Source organism: Coregonus clupeaformis, chromosome 29 (genome assembly GCF_020615455.1).
Source record: "Coregonus clupeaformis isolate EN_2021a chromosome 29, ASM2061545v1, whole genome shotgun sequence".
Classification (NCBI taxonomy): domain Eukaryota; kingdom Metazoa; phylum Chordata; class Actinopteri; order Salmoniformes; family Salmonidae; genus Coregonus; species Coregonus clupeaformis.
In genome coordinates, this window is record NC_059220.1 from 20063959 (window position 1) to 20071566 (window position 7608).

The 7608-nt window shown below is 44.2% G+C and overlaps 1 long non-coding RNA gene across 1 annotated transcript; it reads left to right on the plus strand.

The window, feature by feature from the left end:
- The first annotated feature begins 4952 nt into the window (after positions 1–4952).
- LOC121544337 lies at positions 4953–7063 on the plus strand. Its single transcript, XR_005996088.2, has 2 exons — positions 4953–5427; positions 6973–7063. It is a non-coding gene; the product is annotated as an uncharacterized LOC121544337 (long non-coding RNA).
- Positions 7064–7608: the final 545 nt, after the last annotated feature.

Below are 7608 nucleotides of genomic sequence, written 5' to 3' on the forward strand. Positions count from 1 at the left end.
TCTATTTGACATTACTCTGGCGCTTTCCTTTTCCTTATTCCTATTCTAACCACTAATTGCTTACCCTTCTGTCCCCATCCTGGTTGATTATAAAATTGTTTATATTTAGGATTTCCTAAATATTACAAACATTCTGCTGGCCAATATGGTCTTTCCGAGTTCCTTATATGACAAAAGTTGTGGTTGAATCATAGCACAGTCCTAGTAACTGTGGAGATGTTGAACTACTGTTAACTATTTAAAACGGTGATGTGGTGCATTGTTTAACGGCTCCTTCCATTCCCTTTCTTCTGTATTTGGTATGGCTCTAACATGTACAGGTTTTAGTGCACTTTCCCAAGGAATAACTACTCCAATAACACTTCCCCCTGGAAATCTAACACTAAATATTACATCAAATAGTTTATCTAAGTCTTGGGCTGTTCTCCTTATGTCTATGATTCACCTGTGTCACGATCGTCGACAGATGAAGCGGACCAAGGCGCAGCGTGATAAGCGTACATTCTTTAATTGTGTACACAACACGAACCAAAACAATAAACAAACTATACGTGAAGTCCTAGGTTACAACACAAAACTTTCGGAACAAGATCCCACAAAATATTAGTGCCCAACAGGCTGCCTAAGTATGGTCCCCAATCAGAGACAACGAGCTACAGCTGCCTCTGATTGGGAACCACCCTGGCCAACATAGATCAAAACGAACTAGAACCAAAAACATAGAAAACAAAACATAGAAAATCCACACCCTGGCTCAACATATAAGAGTCCCCAGAGCCAGGGAGTGACAGTACCCCCCCCCAATGGCGCGGACTGTGACCGCGCCACACCAACACAACAGGGTAGGGGCCGGGTGGGCATTCCGCCGATCCGGCTCCGGGCGTGACCACCACTCTCTCTCTACCCCCCCGTTGTGCCCCTGGTCTGGTCTGGCCCCGCTGGCCGGAGCTGGACTGAACACCGGTGGAGCGGATTGCTCTGGCTCCGGAGTGGAGCAGCTGACCGGTGCCGGACCAGGCACCGGTGAAACAGGCACGGACCGTGCGGGGAGCAGGAACGGGCCGGACCGGGCTGACGACGCGCACCACTGGCTTGGTGCGGAGCAGAATGGCCGACCGGTCGACGCGCACCACTGGCTTGGTGCGGGGAGCAGGAACAGGCCGGACCGGGCTGGCGGCACGCACCACTGGCTGTGCGAGGGACAGGAACAGGCCGGACCGGGCTGGCGACGCGCACCACAGGCTTGGTGCGGGGAGCAGGAACAGGCCGGACCGGGCTGGCGACGCACACCACTGGCTTGGTGCGGGGAGCAGGAACGGGCCGGACCGGGCTGGCGACACGCACCACTGGTTTGGTGCGAGGGACAGGAACAGGCCGGACCGGGCTGGCGACGCGCACAACAGGCTTGGTGCGAGGGACAGGAACAGGCCGGGCCGGACTGTGGAGACGGACTGGAGGTCTGGAGCGGAGAGCTGACACAACCTGTCCTGGCTGAATGCCTATTTCCACACAATCTGTGTGAGGCATCAGCACAGGACGTACAGGGCTGTGCACTCGTACTGGCACTACAGCACGTGGCACTGGCGCAGGATATCTGGGACCGAGGAGGGGTACTGGAGGCCACGAGCGTTGAGCCGGCACACTCCGTCCTGGCTTCATGCCCACCTTAGCACGACACGTGCGTGGTGCTAGCACAGGACGTACAGGACTGTGCCGGAACACTCGCGGCACGGTACATGGCTCCGCATAACACGGAACCTGCCCAGTCTCTCGCTGCCTAGCCTGAGTACGGGGAGTTGGCTCTGCTCTACCTCTAGGCTCCGCCAACCACCCTTCCAAGCCCCCCAAACCTGGTGGCCTCCTCTCCTAGTCCGCCGATTCGCCCTGTAGCTGCCTCCAGCAGCCCCGTCGTCCACGGCGTGTGCCCCCCCCAAAAAATGTATTGGGGTTGCCTCTCGCGTGAAGCGGACCAAGGCGCAGCGTGATAAGCGTACATTCTTTAATTGTGTACACAACACGAACCAAAACAATAAACAAACTATACGTGAAGTCCTAGGTTACAACACAAAACTTTCGGAACAAGATCCCACAAAATATTAGTGCCCAACAGGCTGCCTAAGTATGGTCCCCAATCAGAGACAACGAGCTACAGCTGCCTCTGATTGGGAACCACCCTGGCCAACATAGATCAAAACGAACTAGAACCAAAAACATAGAAAACAAAACATAGAAAATCCACACCCTGGCTCAACATATAAGAGTCCCCAGAACCAGGGCGTGACAACCTGTCTCTTTCTTTCATTATCTTAAGGTCACACTACCCCATGTGACTTCCCCATACTCTTTGTGCGGGTTCCTCCCACACCAATAATAATTTAACCCTTGTATTTTAATAGTGATCCCTTCCTGTATTTTAGTAATGGTTCCTGCCTGTGCAAGAATATACATTTTAATCCTGTCTTCATCCCTTCTATGTCTTGTTCTTCTGCTCTTTACTATTATCAGTACCCCATTCCCCTTATTCTCAGGGAACTAGTCAAGTGCAGAGAAATCAATGATGGGGATATCTGGTGCGTCTTGAATATCTCGAAGATCTCGAAGATCTAGAAGGTCTTGAAGGTCTTGAAGGTCTCGAAGATCTGCCCCTCCGCCGAGGGAATCAGCAAGAACACGTAGCTCATCAGTAATTGCCATCCTGACCCATCTGATTCTCGCCAGCATCCTCAGCTCTCTCATCTCTCAGTCATCGGTTCCCTCACTCTGGTACAATGGTTTAGATGATACCAGGTCACGCTCCCCTCTATCCGTACCGCCGTTGGTGTAACCTGGACGACGATGTATGGTCACTTTAGCTGTTAACCTTCTTCCGTCACTAGGGTCTCCGGATCAGCCAGAGTCCCTCTCAATCTATCGACATCGGTCTGCGAAGAGTGTCCTTCTACCAGCCTACCCATAGGGAAGCTCGGAGTTACTGCTGCAAAGACACACAAACACAGACAAACACAAAAGACAACAATGCTACCCAATGGCGGGCCGTCTTCCTCTCCTGGGGTTGGAACACTCCTATAGTGGGAAACATGGATCTAAGTATCGGTCTCACCTACTTTTACCATCATTGAGGTAGCCAACAACACCTGGTATGGGCCCCTCCACATAGGGTCTTTCCAGCTCTTTCTTCTGTAGTCTTTTGCCATCACATAGTCTCCAGGGCGCAGAAAATACTCAGATTCTCCTACTCAGTTGGGCAGAGTTATCTTCACCCATGAAAATAAAATCTTAAGAACATTGTTAGGTTAGGTGAGACACAGTATGCTACTTATGTCCTCTCATCCGTCAAGAGAAGCCTTGAGATTATGAAGCGCACCTGCTTCCAGCTTGTTGTAGTCCACTAATTTCATAGACAAACCACCTCTACACCCTGCCTCCTATCACAAAAACAAAAAAGATTTAACGTAACCCATAACACATTATTACTGCTGCTCATATCCTTAATACACCTTGCATATTTCCCCACAAACCCATTATAAAACATTAAAACCTCTGTAAGCCCAACTTCCCCCCTTGGACACATGCATCACATCGTGATGCATGTGTTCAAAAAACAAAACAACAACAATATTGCCTATCAAACCAAAAATAATAACTAAACTTAAAATGACAACTTTTGAGTATATCTTTACTTAACTGTATCCCATAACACTATTCAAGGAATACCTCTCCTTCAGGACTAACTCTCTCACTTCATCCTTGTCCTGTTTTAACTAATATATAGGATTTTTTCCAAATTATAAACTTCTTCACAATTATCCTTATTGTATCTAACCCCCAATTCAGCATGCCTCTAGGATTTACAGTGTGGGTGATCAGGTCACACTATAAAGCCAGGACAGATTTCAGAGGTCATTGAAATCATTCAATGAATTGTTCCATCCAATAGTATACTACTCATTAACAACCATCAAAACATTTCATAAATGTTGTATCCCGAGTGTACAGTAAGTCCTTAGTACAGCTCTTTTCAAAATAAATCACACGTATTTACTTATCTCTCAGTAAATAAAAACCCAAATTACATGTGTTTGCCCCTTTAAGATATTTCACTTCAGAGAAAATCACTCCCCCCTTTTTCCTGGAAGAAAAAGTACACATTTAGTTAGTTTACATTTTGATACCTCCTAACCAATCCAAACAATCTAAATTCGAAATTCTCACTCTCTATTCCCACCTCTCCTAATTCTCCTACTCAGAAAACCCTCAAGAACATCACTTGTGACTGCTCCCTTCCCCGATGAATTCCACAATCCAGAGCACATAAAACGACATAAAGTCCCATAAGATTTCAACCCCAGAGGCTTTTCCGTAACCTCAAATACAGTCAATTTCTCCGTATAAGGAATCAGTGATATTTGATCCCAAGTATCTATTAAAATGTTGTTTGAGACGTGGGTCTCCTACATCTCCTTCATCATTCATTCTGTAGGGGATTTCCATCAATCCCAGAAAAGACTCCCAACCAAGACACATCAGACATTTATCATGTTTCATTAAGTGGAATGTACACCTATAACATAACAAACCCATTACCACTTTCCAGTAATCTAATAATTTCAACCTGTTGCATTGTTTTTAGTAAAAATATAAATTGTTGTGTAACCAATCCAGAACCCACAAGAAGTTAGTGCTGTCTCCTGTCCCCTAGTCCAAAATAAATGCTTCTCTAGCTATCCTGATTTGGTCTTTCCCACAGGTTCTAAGACTGCTGCCATTCAGCCAAGCTGGGCCCATTCCCTTGCCAATTTCTCTGTTGTGGTTGCCTAGGCCACCACGGCTTGGTAGGACAATCCCTTCCTGTATGTCCTGATTGACTGCACCCCCAGCAGACCCCTGGTCTTCTTGGTAGTGGTGTAATTAAGACTTTTTTGGTTCACTCTCCCTCTATTGTTATTGTAGTATCTGAAGAGTCTAGGATTGTGCTGACGTTTACAAAATTGTGTAACAGCTGAACGTGGCTCTTTTTGCTGAAACATCTGGAAAGCATTACTAAATTCCTGGAAAAGAGGATATGTAATGGGCAGGGATTGGATGTTAGAATCACGCCATGCTCTGGCCATGTAGGATATAAAAGCATGTCTTGAACAATAGAATGGGGAATAGCTAATCAGATTGGCTCGGGCTATCTCCAGACATCTGCAGGTGTTGGTCAAAATTCGATGCTGTAAACTCTTTGTTATAATAAACCTTTGTGAACAGAGTACAGTGTCGGCGGATTCCTTTATCATCACAAGCATGGACCAGCAAAAGTGTTTCTTTTAGGCACTACATTAATGGCGACGAGATTGTTTTCTTTGGGACGTGCTATGTCTCTTCTTTGCATTCCATTCCTGGGCTACAAAACGACTACCGCTCAAAGAAGCCGGCAAAAATAAGGTGAGTTTAATCCCTTACATTGGACGCTGGCCGTTTTGTGAGTCCAGAGAGTGTGTGCGTTAGAGATGTACCGTTAAATTACTTATGCGTGCATTTTGCTGGTTCTTTTTGCTGTGTGGTAGGAGTTCCGTTCTAAATTTTCTGAATTAGTTTGCGTTGAGAACAACGCAAACAGTGGGGAAGTGTCTGTAGGGCACACCGATTTGGACACACATATTTTGCCTTGAATAAAAGTGAAAGGAGTGTCCAATGAAAGGCTTAGAGGATAACGCGTGATATGAGTCAACAGTATACTTTTAGGGCGCCGTTAATTTAAGGAAGCCCTTGTGAGACCAAGGCATCCATATGATGGCCGTGAAACCAGGGGGAGTTGTTAGATTGACTCTCTGGTCTGTTCTGGGAACAGTGAGTTTGTACGACATATATTAAATTGTATGTAACCTCTTGGTATATAGTTGACGAATTGTATATCCAATGTCGCCTCTCATTTAATGTCGTCAACTTAAGGTAGCAGAAATTTAGCAAAACAATTTAAAAGACAAAGAAACGGCGATAGGCATGCCTTGTGCAACGGATCCTGTATGTGACAGAAACGTAGCCTGTGTGTGTGTGTGTGTGTGTTTGGGTGAAACGGAGTGAGTTTGGCTGCGTGCTTGATGACTTCCAGATGTGTGTCGACTAAGGTTTTGAGCAGAGTTTTTAGTCTCTTGTAAATAAATGTGTTAGGTATCTTGGTTTTCAAAAGTTAAGCCCCTAGAGTAAAAAGTTAAAACCCCTACAACACAGTTAAGGTTAAATATCTTATGAGTCTCTGTTTGTGAGAACGTTTGTAATTCTTAAACTATATAAACTATGAGCCCCCTGGAAGGACTATAAGTTTAAAGATCTTGTGAGTCTCTATAAAAGAGAACGTTTACTAACGAATCATGAGCCTACAGGGAGGACTTTTTAAGAGTGTATAGAGATGTTTTGTAATTGATAACAGCATAACTATAAATCTGCAGATAAGTGAAAGATAACAAGCTTGGTAGTGGGTTTGTGTTCTGTGTTCTGTATGTTCTATGTGTTCAGTTTGTGAGCTCTGTTAAAGTCTAAACAGTTATTGTCTATGGGAGAAGAGAACGGAGCAACTTTCTATAGCTCCTACCACTCTGAAATCACATTGGTGACCGAACTGCGCACGCGTAGGATTCATGAGTTTAGCCACTCCCCTGCACTGAACTGGAGAGAGAACGGGAGAGTCCGTTTTCAGTGCAGACAAAATAGAAAACGGGAGGGGGAATTTTGCACACAAGTGAAATCTTCTCTTGAATTAACTATTGCTTGACTGTAAAACTGTTTGGTTGATAATCGGTTGAGTTGGTGAATGACAGATATATTGACGGATTAATAATAATAATAATAAAATAAATGAATAAAATAAAATGATATTGAGCTATTTATAATATTCCTGAGTTAAGCTGTTTGCTTATTTCTTAGCGTGAATGTGGGAAAAAATATATACACTAAACTCTTCTTTGTGCTTTTGTCTTTCTGTCATACGAGAGACGAGAAGGAGGAGACAGAGAGAGAGAGAGAAAGAGGAGGGGCTGACATCAACTGACACCAGTGACGGCAACCCAGTCCAAATCAAGGCCAGTGCTGTCATTATTCACAAATCTACTTTCCCTTACAGGATATAATTGATACATTGTGTTTACATAGAATATTTCATGTTGTGACCATTTCGCAAGAGCTTGGCAACAGACTGATGAATTTATGTAATTGATAATTGCACATTACAGTTTCCGTGAATGACTTGTATTGATTAGAGTTGTCTTGGAAATCCAGCATTAACATTATTCTGTAAAATTAAGGTAATTAGGTGCTTATTAAGCAATTGGGTTGTGAGTTGGTACAGATCTTTTATTTTTAATTGCTCTGGAGTTGACTACTTTCCTTTACCTTTCCTGATCGGATGTGGTAAGACTGCCACCAATCAATAATTTGGTAAAATAGAATTCACAAACAAATTGATATATTGATTGAATTGATGGATTGAATTGGTTGATTTAGTTGGTTGGTTGATTGATTGATTTAGTTAATTGGTTGATTGATGTGGTTAATTAATTAATTGATTGATTGATTTAGTTAATTGGTTGATTGATGTGGTTAATTAATTGATTGATTGATTGATTTATT